Source organism: Malus domestica, chromosome 01, assembly GCF_042453785.1.
Source record: "Malus domestica chromosome 01, GDT2T_hap1".
NCBI classification, from domain to species: Eukaryota; Viridiplantae; Streptophyta; class Magnoliopsida; order Rosales; family Rosaceae; genus Malus; species Malus domestica.
This window is the reverse complement of record NC_091661.1, coordinates 8448492-8461396: the sequence shown is the minus strand read 5'-3', so window position 1 is coordinate 8461396 and position 12905 is coordinate 8448492. Positions and strand designations below refer to the sequence as shown.

Below are 12905 nucleotides of genomic sequence, written 5' to 3'. Positions count from 1 at the left end.
TTTTGCAGATTAAACGTTTAATTGTTAGTTGAATTTTGAAATGGATGTGAATGTTCCCTAAGTTGCAATTGTTTCTTTCCTTGTGGACACATGATGATGATGATAATAATAAGTTGAAAACTGTCCAAAATAAGAAAGGAAAACTAATGAAAAATAGCTTGAAAACTTTGAGTTTTAATCAAAATGATAAAAAGACGTTGTAAGTGAATAGTATCATGAGTGATTTTTTAGAGTAAAAATTTATTTTTCATTAAAAATGAACAATAACGGGAGTATTTCGTTAAAATTTTCAAATAAGAAGGATTTAAGGCCACCTCAAGTCAACCAATGATGAAGTTTTAAAGTCATGACGATGCTTAATGTGCTCGAAAAAGAATGAGGATCCTCTTTGGATTCTCTTTGTGAGGATTTCAGGGATCTTCTAATTACATCCGTTCATCATATATCGTACGGTCTGAAATCATTGTAAATTTTTTTGTTTAAAATTAAATATAAGCAGTACCTATAAAAAATTAACCACACTATACACGATAAAAAATGTGATTAAAGAATCTTTGAAAGAGAATAAAAAAAAAGATCGTCATTCCTTGAGAAATTCTTGTGGTGTGTGGGTGGACAACAACTCACCTTTATATTTAGGTCCCACCACCCGCTAGATCGCGCAGTAAGGGCGCCGTACGTAGAACACTAACTCCATTTGGTCCATCACATTGCGTACCAACCCCATAAACCTCGAATTGCAACTAGCATCATCAAAGACCAAATTTAGTCCTTTTGTTTTTTTATTTTATTTTGGTAGGAAAACAAAGAAAAAGTTGGTTGGCGGTGTAGGGCCTACCTCTTATAATCTTGACAACAACAGGTATATGGGGGGGAGAGAGAGAGAGAGAGATGGTTGTTAAAAAGAAAAGGAGCACCTCACACCACTTGGATTGGAGTTGGAGGCTCCAACAAAGACCTTTGCATAGAAACAATATTTACCCTTAAGACTATCAATAAATATAAGTTTTGGAGCCATGTGAGATGGCACCTCTCGCCCTTGCTTTGTGTTTTGGTAGATTATTCGTCGAATATTATGAATAAATAAAAGTTTTTGAGCTCATGAACGACCCTAGGATGCCGTATAGTATGATTGCAAGTATTCGACAGATAATCTAACAAAGTATGAAGCAAAAACAACAAAAAAATGAACAGAAAAGAAATCCCCAACTTCTTGTCTAGCACTTTAAACAATGAGTATAATAATAAGTACAGGCCTCAAGTTGCCATGTGTTCGTGGCTAGAATTTCCGTCGGGGATGTTTCCTAGCCGACGAGCACACAGCTCCCCGAGAGGTTGGCGTCGGTTGATGCTTTCTGTCGGGCTTTTGCTTCACTGGCGGGCTTGTCGGGCAAGGCTGAAAGAGAATGACAGAGTTAACTTTGAAAGGTGCCTTTGTGGGGCCTTAGATGTAGGCCTTGAGGCTTACAATCAAGATTAACTTTTAAGTGTTCAGGCGTGCCACTGCCATCTTTAGCATGGCAGATGTAAAATGGATGTTGAGGTTTAGTTGCACATATATTCGAGAGGCCGTGTTAGTTATGACAAGTGCCTTTGTGGGGCCTTAGGTGTAGGCCTTGAGGCTTTCGATCAAGAACTAACCTAGTACTCGAATATATGATGTCTGTTTTATTGTTTGCAGAAGTGTTATAACCATTATACTTCTGATTATCCGAGCCCGCAGAGCAGAATGAACCCAAATAGGTGCCTTTGTAGGGCCTTAGATATAGGCCTTGAGGCTTCCCATTAGAATCCCTTCTATACTCAAACATTCTACTATAACATAATATAATAGAAATAAAACTAAGAAATAGATCAATTACTTGCGCCCCAAGTAACTTCAGACTTCTTGTTATCAAAGCTTGTAGTGGATGGGTTAAGTCCACATAAGGTTCTTTTTTATGCCTTGAGGCCAAGGACTTTTAAATGATCAATCTTACATGCCCGAGAGCTTAGAACTTAGATCTGGTTTGAACTATGAAGACATATTCGAATCAGATTCAAGAGCTGAGAGAGTCTTTTAATAGTCATCTTACTAGAAATAACCTGAATACAACTTGAAGTATACAACATATTGCTAGGCTAATGAATGAAAAGACAAAAACAAAGAGGGTCGGGCAAGGCTGATCGTCTTGCAACTTCCTATCTTTGTGGTTTATCAAGGGGTTTGAGAGCTTTTAGAAAGGGGGTAAAGAGATGAGTTTACAGAAAGAAATCGATACTACAGCAAGCCTAGGACAAGGTAGCAGAGCTATTACAAAGGCTTTTGGTGAGGGTTTATCCCGAAAGGGATGAAGGCTTGGGCTGACTACAGCTTCATTTGAAGGCAAATCTGGCTTTGAGCAGTTCTAGAGTGGCTAGAATACATGCATTTGCATTAATTTTTTTTATTTATAATAAAAACGTGATAGTATTATTCTAGGAATGTGATTATGTAAATTAGAAAGTACGAATCATATAGGATTTAGAAATTTCTTCTCTTGTATTACTTGTATAACTTGGAGGACAAGTAATAAATAAAGGCACAAGCTCAAGGTAAAAACACAATTTTAGAAACAATGAGTCATTTTTCTCTCTCTCTAGCTGACCCCTTCTCTCTACCTTCTCCCAAATATTCAAAACCATTCACAAGTAAAGATAATCTTTTCTTTTTGAGTCCAAAACGATTCAAAAGGGGTCATCTTTTTAGATATTATAATTTGGTGTCATTTTTCTAAGATTTGATTGTAGACTTGGAAAACGGGTTATGTTTGTTGTCGTGTTCATGTCCTTTTGATGTCATACTCATTATCTTAACGGATCATGTCCAAAACTATTCAAAATAGGTCAGTTTTTGGATATTATAATTTGGTATTATTTTTGTAAGATTTCATTGTAGACCAGGAAAACGGGTCATGTTTGTTGTATTTGTGTCGTTTTGATGTCATATTCGTTATCTTAATGGATTTTGTTGTATCAAACCCGATATTTTAATGAATTCTTAACAAGTAACCCAATAATTGTGTTGTAAAGCTCACTTCCCAAACTCTTCGGCTAAAGAAATAAAGCTAAGGGGATAAGAAGAATAACACAGTTGATATGGCCGAGTTGGTCTAAGGCGCCAGATTAAGGTTCTGGTCCGAAAGGGCGTGGGTTCAAATCCCACTGTCAACAAAAAACGTTTTTTTCCTTTTTCTTTTCTAGTCATTCCCTAGTTTCCATATAATTACGTGAGAGGGAGAGGCATGACGAGGTGCTGCTTCGACATGTCTATAAAGGCTGCTTCTGCTTCCAGTTTATTAGTAGCCTCCTCCTCCTCCACTGACTTTCGTCGTCTTCAGCGGTTGCGAATCAGTGCTTCTTCCTCAGCTGCTCCTTCTGGTGTCGACCTCAACACCCTCCAATCCGCCATTGCAAAGGTTCTTCTTCTTCCCTTTCGTTTATTTATTTTTCATTATTTGTTGCAATGCAGTTAGTAATTTCTCTGAAGAAAATCACTCGTTATATAAGCCTAAATAATTCATTAATGCATTTGAATCATTGATTTTTCTCCGAGGAAAATAAAACCATCCAACTCAAAATTTGCAATATTAATCTCATGGCCATTGGCATAATTGGCATTGCTATATATGTACGTGCGTGTGTCGACATATATATGTATCGGCAAGTAATGTATACGCATTTGGTTGCTGCAGAAAGATAGCAGTGCGGTTAAAGAGGCACTTGATCAGCTAGTGAAATTGACTGGGCCAAGAAATGGAGTTCTCAGCCACGTCTCGCGGCGTACGGTCAGTCTCCATCACAAGTACTATACTTGAATGAATGATCTGTAAGATCCATACATGCGGAATAAGTAAATCACAATACCAAATTAACCACTAACCTTGTGACGCCATTGCTGCATCTACTCTCAACGCAGACTGAATGCACTGCTACAATCAATGGGGCTTGATATCTTTTTGTGCGTAATTAGTGTGAGACCAGGGGACCCTATTATATATCCTAAATGGTGGTGTTTGATAAGGATACTTCCCATCATGTAATCCTTGTCAAACAATCAAACTGATAACCCTTATCACCACGAAACCATACTATTCATATCAGTATGGATATATCTACTCATATCAGAATTACTTTAGCTATATATCAGTCCACTTTCATTCCTTGATAGCTTACAAGTACAGTCAATCCTAATCTCTTATGATCTCAATCCCTTAAGCCACGTGTTAAACAAGTGAGCAGCTCTAACAAAGTTTACATGATCATCATCTTTTCAAAGTGTATTCTATCATGATTCTTAATTACTACACCATTTATTTACGTAATTGTTTTGATTTCGATTCCTAATTTCAAGTGGATTCAACATTTATGCATGCATTTGGACAATGGAGCTGACAACTCTAGGGATTAAAAATGCAGAAACTCCTGCAGTTGCCAGTGTCAGAAATGAAGCAAGTATTACTGGTTTGGGTTGCAATACTTGCATTCTTTCATCATGTGCCAAAATCTTTTAGCATTTTCATCACAGCTTCTTATTCTTATGGTCTTTTGTGCAAACATTGTCTTCTTTTCTGTCACTGCCTTTTTGTGAATCCGAAATTTCATGAAACACGGGATTTGTATCAGACCAGTTTTCTGTGAAGTGTTAATATTGTTCAGTGATACTTACAGGCGGCCTTTCTATTCACCGTAGTGGGGACAACAGGATTCTTAGGTCTTCTTCCTGGCCAACTTCCTGGGGTAAATTTGATTATATCTCCTTTTCTCTGTAAGTCCAGATATAAAGTATACATCAACTTGTTAGACGAAGTCAACCTCAGGATAATTCTACCGTGCCTTGAGGAGTCCAGCGTTCTTTCAGACGTTGTTTCGGTTTTGAACTCCTCACTGATTAGGTTTCCTTGTTTCTAGGATGTATATCTGTAATCTTGTAATCCCTAGTTTTCTGTTATGGATTCCTTGATGTTTTGAAACTCCTTGTAAATAGGGTTTTCCAACCCTCAGTTGTTATTATAAATACAGGCAACCCATAGTTGAATGGGTATGCAAACAAAGTGAAATACCTCTGATCTTAAGTTTTATATGGTCTCTAGAGCCTTTTTTGTCTAACGACAAAGATCCTAGTCCTGTTAGCTTTTCCAACACCGCTTCCATGGCTGAAAATAATGTTCCCGTTGTTCCTGTGGTTCACCCCAATCCCCAACCTCCTACCTTCCAGCCATTCTCCACGGTCGTCAATATCAAATTAGATAGGACCAACTACCCACTGTGGTTGGCACAAATTCTCCCTATTCTGAAAAGTAGGGATCTGATGGGCTACGTTGATGGCACGGTGCTATGCCCTGCGAAACATGTTGATGGTTCGGCTACTGTCAATCCTGCGTACACAACTTGGGTGCAGCAGGATCAAATGATTCTTAGCTGGATTAATGGCTCTCTCACTGCTTCTGTCTTGTCTGTGGTGGCAAGCAAACGAACGGCTCGAGCTACCTGGGAAGCTCTTGAGCAAAGGTATGCATCCACGTCTCAAAATCGAATTTTGTTTCTGAGAAATTCGTTGTTGCAGACAAAAAAAGGTGATCTATCTGTGGCGGATTACCTGGATCGAATGAATGCTCTCGCTGACAATCTTGCCCTAGCTGGGCAACCTGTGAGCGACGACGAACTGGTTCAGATTGTGTTGAACAATCTTGGGCCCGCGTTCGAGATGACTGTGAGTGCTGCACAAGCTCGTGACACTCCTATCACTTATCCAACTCTTGAGTCCTTGCTGCTGACTACGGAGAGGCGACTGGCCGAATACACCGTTCATTCGGTTGAAGGCACTGCTGTCAATGCCTTTGTGACTTCACGTGGACGTGGTGGTGGACGTTCTCGTGGTGGAGGACGCGGCAACTCCTCCCACCGTGGTGCTGCTCCGCGCGGAAATAACCTTCGCAACAACAATGCTCCGCAGCACAACCAAAGTAATGGAGACAGGTTTGTTTCTTGTGGAGACCGAATCGTGTGTCAAATCTGTGGTAAACCAGGCCATCCTGCTCTTGACTGCTACCAACGCATGAACACTGCATTCGAAGGCCGCATACCAGCGACACGTCTTTCCGCAATGACGTCCTCACCTATCACCCTGAACAAACAACAGAATGGCTCTTGGCTCCTTGACACTGGTGCCAATGCCCACATCACTCCTGATCTTCATAACTTGATCAATCCCAAAGCATACAATGGTAATGAAGGCGTGGGGGGTGTAGGTAATAATGCAGGTATCTCGATTGCACACTATGGTTCAAATAACCTTGAAACTAATGCTTGCTCTTTTGTTCTACGTGATGTCCTTCACTGTCCAAATGCATCCACTAATATACTATCTGCCCATAAGTTTACCCTAGATAATGACTGTTACCTACTCATTTTTCCCCATTTTTTTCTTGTCAAGGACCTAAAGACACGGAAGACGCTTTTCCGGGGGAGATGTGAGAATGGGTTGTACCCATTTTCAGATGGCAGTGGACATTTCAAGCATTCTGTATCTGCCTGTGTGGGCGTCCGGGCTTCGGCACAACAGTGGCATGCTCGTCTTGGTCACCCTGCCACACCAATCCTTAAATTTTTAGTTTCCAATAAAATGGTACCTCTTCATGGTGCCTGTGATGTAATCTTTTGTGAGTCCTGCCCTCTAGGTAAAAGCACTAGGTTACCTTTCAATATTTCCGAGTCTATGTCTGAATTTCCATTGCAACTTTTACATTCTGATGTGTGGTGTTCTCCAGTTATTTCTAATGAAGGTTTTCGTTATTATGTTTTGTTTGTTGATGATTTTTCGCGATATTCTTGGATTTTTCCCATGAAACAAAAATCTGAAGTGTTTGAAAATTTTGTCAAGTTTAAAGCCAAAGTTGAAAATATGTTTAACTGCAAAATAAAAACTTTTCAATGTGATGAAGGTGGTGAATACAAAAGCCATGCGTTCAAACAATTTCTTGCTGCTCATGGTATTTCACAACGATTTTCGTGCCCTAAACATCCTGAACAAAATGGTTTAGCAGAACGCAAACATCGTCACATTGTTGAAACTGCCATTGTCATGCTTTCCAAATCTTTCATGCCACATAAGTATTGGGTTGATGCTTGTTTCACTGCTACTTATTTAATCAATCGCTTACCAACGCGTGTGCTTTCAAACACTTCACCATTTGAGAAAATTTTTCAGAAGAAACCAACTTATGACATGTTGAAGGTTTTTGGGTGTCGTTGTTTTCCTTGGTTAACACCATACAATCAACATAAACTGCAACCTAAATCTACCCCATGTGTTTTTCTCGGGTACTCACTCAATCATCAAGGATACAAATGCTTGGATCTGTCCACGAGACGGGTTTATGTGTCTCGCCATGTCCTATTCGATGAGGACTTCTTCCCTTTTAAGGGACTCACATCTTCTTCGGCAAGTGTTGATCTTCCAGGTAACCATTCTGAACCCCCGTTATTTTTTACTTTTCCTTGTCCTAGTAACCCTACGCTATCTGCTTCGCCTAATCCTAGCCCAACTCTTTCTGGCTCTATCCCACACGTCACAACCACCAGTCCCGAACTTCCCACCACTGTGCCAAATCCAACCTTGTCCCCTGTTGAACCTAGTCGACCTTTAGAACTCACCCTTCCATCCAATGAGCAAGTATTAGTGGATTCTCGACCTGTGCATATTGATGAACCTCGTGATACGGGTCATTCCATGACTACTCGTTTCAAGTCAGGGGTTATCAAACCTAACCCTAAGTATGCTATGCATGTTGCTGTTGATTCTATTTCTGTTGAACCTACTTGTTACAGTCAGGCTGTTAAGCATGCGGAATGGCGCCATGCAATGGTCCAGGAGTTCAATGCTTTACAACGGTGTGGGACGTGGACTTTAGTTCCTTCTCATCATACCATGAATGTGCTTCCAAATAAGTGGGTGTTTAAGATTAAACGACGAGCCGATGGTACTATAGAGCGTCACAAAGCTCGGTTAGTAGCCAACGGATTTCACCAGAAAGCTGGAGTGGATTATAATGAGACATTCAGCCCTGTTGTTAAGCACACCACCATTCGGCTTGTGTTGAGTCTTGCCGTGTCCAAGAAATGGCCTGTGCGCCAACTCGACGTGCAAAATGCGTTTTTGCATGGCTATTTAACTGAAGATGTGTTCATGCGCCAACCATCGGGTTTCATTGATCAGCAGTTTCCAAACCATGTCTGTAAGTTGCAACGTTCCCTTTATGGTTTGAAACAAGCGCCTAGGGCTTGGTTTCAACGGTTTTCAGACTTCTTACTTCAACTCGGTTTTGAAGAATCCACCTGTGACTACAGTTTGTTTGTCTACAATAAACGAGGTGTCTATCTTATTCTGTTAGTCTATGTCGATGACATTTTGATTACCGGAAATAGTTCTACTCAAATGGCCCATTTGATCAAGAAACTTGGCAGTTTGTTTTCAATGAAGGACTTGGGGCCCTTGCATTATTTTCTGGGTATTGAGGTACAATATATTGCTGATTCCATGCATCTCAGTCAGTCTAAGTATGCCTTAGACTTACTAGCTAGAACAAAATTCACTGATGCCAAACCTATTTCTACTCCGGTGGTGACTGGTCAGAAATTAAGTGCCCATGTTGGTGATCCCCATGAGCATCCCGACTTATATCGTAGTGTCGTTGGTGCTCTACAGTACCTCACCCTCACTCGGCCTGATCTGTCGTATGCTGTAAATCAGGTGTGCCAGTTCATGCACTCACCAAAGAACACACATTGGGCCGCGGTTAAACGCATACTTCGTTACTTAAAGGCCACGTTTAATCATGGCTTAGTATATCGACCTGGTGATGCCCAGTTAACAGCTTACTCTGATGCAGATTATGCGGGTAACCCTGATACTCGTCATTCTACTGGAGGATTTTGTATATATTTGGGTTCAAATCTTGTTTCCTGGAGCTCGAAGAAGCAGAAGACTGTCTCAAGATCCAGTGCCGAGGCGGAGTATCGTCAATTGGCTTATACTGCTGCTGAGATCTCGTGGTTCCGGTCGTTATACCGTGATCTCCATTTGCCTATGGTTCGACCAGTTATCTGGTGTGACAATGTCTCCTCGATTGCCCTTGCTTCCAATCCCGTTTTCCATTCCCGAACCAAGCATTTGGAAGTTGATTTTCATTATGTTCGTGAGAAAGTTGTTCGTGGGCAGCTTTTGGTTCATTATGTTTGTTCTCAGGACCAACTGGCTGACATTTTCACTAAAGGGTTATCTTCGTCAAGGTTTAAATTTCTGGTTTCCAAGCTTCCGGTTGTTTCCCCACCCGTCAGCTTGCGGGGGGCTGTTAGACGAAGTCAACCTCAGGATAATTCTACCGTGCCTTGAGGAGTCCAGCGTTCTTTCAGACGTTGTTTCGGTTTTGAACTCCTCACTGATTAGGTTTCCTTGTTTCTAGGATGTATATTTGTAATCTTGTAATCCCTAGTTTTCTGTTATGGATTCCTTGATGTTTTGAAACTCCTTGTAAATAGGGTTTTCCAACCCTCAGTTGTTATTATAAATACAGGCAACCCATAGTTGAATGGGTATGCAAACAAAGTGAAATACCTCTGATCTTAAGTTTTATACAACTATCTCAACAGTGATTAAGTAGGAGCCATTTTCGTATTCCTATATATATACTTTTGCAATGATTCTTTTACGGAATTTTGTATAGTTCAGATGAAAGTATGCGTTTTGCTACTTGCAAGTCAATAGAGGAAAGTTGTCTTTGCAAACCTCCCTCTTTGATCTTGTGGAAGAGAGAGGAACATGGTGCGTCAGAATATTACTTGTCTCTCTTGCATCATCTTTCGTATTAGTAGAAGGCATTTTCTTAGTTCCTTTGCTTGTGAATGTGATCACATATTAAGCATGGATTGAATAGATGATCAGGTTATATGCCCGGGGTTGAGGAATCCAATTAATTATGTAGTCCTAGTCTATCCCTCTGCAAATATTTTTTAACTAGATATAGCTGCTCGACATTTTGTGAGAAGTATTAGAGTCGTACATTGACATTAGAGACAAACTTTCGCATACTTTACAGAGATTGTGGCTCGGGGTTCTTACTGACATGCATCTTGGTTTCACGCACGTAATACTGCTGCTGTAGGATTGGGGTTTTTTCGTGCCATCCATGCTTGGGAGCATCTCTTTAGTCAATATTGGGTGTTGGAAGCACTGCCCCTGGGTAAGAGTAAGACAAAGCTTTTTTTTTTGTATGGAATTGAATTGTAATTTTAATTCATGATATATATATATATAAGTTTGGCAGTATTTTCTTCCATAAAAGTTTATCTGTATTCTACTGCACTTTAGGCTTCTTCAAGCTGCCATATCTGGCTTTTCGTCATTTTTCCCGGATTATCAGAACAGAATTGCTAGTCATGAAGCTGCTCATTTTTTAGGTACTAAATTAACACCAGAGACCATAAAACTTGTTATGATTTGTGATTGATAAAATAATGCTTTGATTTTGTTGGTTGCTTTCTTGGCAATTTGCATGCTGATTAAGAATTCTCTCTTTGAATAGTTGCTTGTTTGCTGGGCCTTCCTATTCTGGGATATTCTCTCGATATTGGGAAGAGCATGTCAACCTTATTGACGAAAGGCTTGAAAATCTGATATACAGCAGGCAGCTCGATGCAAAGGAACTAGACAGGTATTTAATATATGAGGGTCGAGTCATAGCTACTGCAAGGTCTGGAACTTTAACATTTTCCTCAAGTAATATTCCACTTGTGAAGTGCAACAAATGAGCTCTTTGTTCGTTTGAGAATAGTGCAGCTGTTGTCTGTAAATCCGTTAAACATATCAATATTCCCTCATTTAATCTGATTCGGTTTCATGCACAAACAGTCGATTTGCATTAAGGTTACCTGTTCCGGAGTCTTCACTTCACATGAACTTTATCAATACAAATCCAATACGTAATTACACTCCAATTATGCGATAGACATCATGTTGAATCCATAAATTTTATGGCGTTTTAGGTTGGCGGTTGTAGCAATGGCTGGATTTGCAGCAGAAGGTCTGAAAGATGACAAAGTGACTGGCCAATCTGCTGATCTTTTCACTCTACAGGTTAACAACCATTTTCCTAAGATTAATTGTTTTCTTTCATGATAATATGTTTATGCTACCCCCAAGTTCCGAGACTTGCCTATTTATATCTCGTGTTCAGAGATTTATCAACAGAAGCAAGCCGCAGCTCAGCAAAATCTTACTAGATGGGCTGTAAGTTCATAACCATACAACCTCCTGTATACGTATACAATAAATGATGCGGAACACAAGTGGTGGCCTTCCTAAATCAATGGGTGTTTTAGTATTTTAATATTTAGAGCTTTCGTCTTTTGATTTGCTACTTTTATAAGAATTAAGATTCTTTCCAATTTGATTAGGATTAGATTTAGTTTCCTATAATAAGTTTACTTTCATGCAAAGTCCCTCCTTTCATCAACGTATAAGGAATTTTTCATCAATATGAGATTCATTCTCAACACGCCTTCTCACGTATAGCTTGAAAAACGCCCCCTCACGTATAGCTAATTTTCAAGCCTAACATGGTGGATAACACAACGGGGGGATATGCACCATAAAACCAATTGGCAATATGGAGAGTAGCCAAACCTCTTATAAGCCCATGCAATGTCCCTCCTTTCATCAATGTGAGATTCATTCTCAACACTTCTTAAGGTTTAAGGCATTATAAATGTCCTTGCAATCTAGTAATCAAAAGGGATGAAGAGTAGATGAATAGGAAAGCTTTGTTTTCCAGAGATAGGAATTCTTATCCTGCCATGGGATTATTGTGGTGAGAGGCCAAGAACTGGTGTGATGCCCCAGAAGTGATTCCAGTTAGACTTTTGTTATTGTTTAAGTTTCATGTGTTTTCGCTTCCGCTAAACTATTATAAGTTCCTCTGCCCAACTCTGTCCTACGCCAATTCAATTACGCCTTTCTTCTAGTAGCAAATAGTAGTGATAATCGAGGGAAATGTTTTGTGTATTTGCAGGCTTTGTTTGCCGGGTCACTCTTAAAAAACTACAAGGCGATTCATGAGGCCATAGTAACAGCTATGTCGAACAAGGCAACTGTTTTGGAATGCATTGAAGCAATTGAGAAAGCTGCTTGATTCAAACTACTTTGCTGTCACGAAATCTGACTTGCGTTTTCTGCTTGATCTTTTTGGTACACTCGGTCTTCTTATTTTGCAGGCTATGAAACCTGCGACTTACCTTTTCCCTACTTGATCACTAGGTACATTCATTCCATCTGTATCACATCCTTAAGGCTACAAAGATCACTATTTTATCCTTTGTATTCATGCATTTCCATTTACACGCCTAAGCCCGTGTGATCCAAAATTACTGTGTACATCACGAGAGCTAGGACTGTCGCCCGCGCTAGTGTGGCCAGGAATGTCCAGGATTCGTGCACACATGAGTGCATGCTCGCATGCACAATGGATCCTAGAATTTCCAGGTTGTATCATCTTCTCACTTTTGTACCAATTTAGCAGTGAAAATAGAGAATGTGGTGACTTGTTTTGTATAAGCTGCTGCATCAGCAACTATGTTACTGAACATCAGGGCTTGTGACTCAATTGATTTAGAATTAGAGCAATAACCAGGGACATAGTGGGTTGAAGACGAAGCCCTAATCACCATGGCAATCTACCACTAGAAAGATTTCCCTCCAGCGTTCATCTAAACGAAGAGAACAAAGAAATAAACAAAAATCGAGATGGCACTTTATTTTGAGGTCCCATTTTATTCAACTGAACTTTATATGATTCCAACGTTTTTATTCAACTAATTTGTTGGCTTTCATG

At 40.0% G+C, this 12905-nt stretch overlaps 1 non-coding gene and 1 pseudogene across 1 annotated transcript; both read left to right on the top strand.

Moving 5' to 3' along the window:
• The first annotated feature begins 3111 nt into the window (after positions 1 to 3111).
• TRNAL-AAG (transfer RNA leucine (anticodon AAG)) lies at positions 3112 to 3192 on the top strand. The gene has a single exon. It is a non-coding gene; the product is annotated as a tRNA-Leu (tRNA).
• Positions 3193 to 3263: 71 nt separating this feature from the next.
• Positions 3264 to 12402, top strand: LOC114826531 (uncharacterized; annotated as a pseudogene).
• Positions 12403 to 12905: the final 503 nt, after the last annotated feature.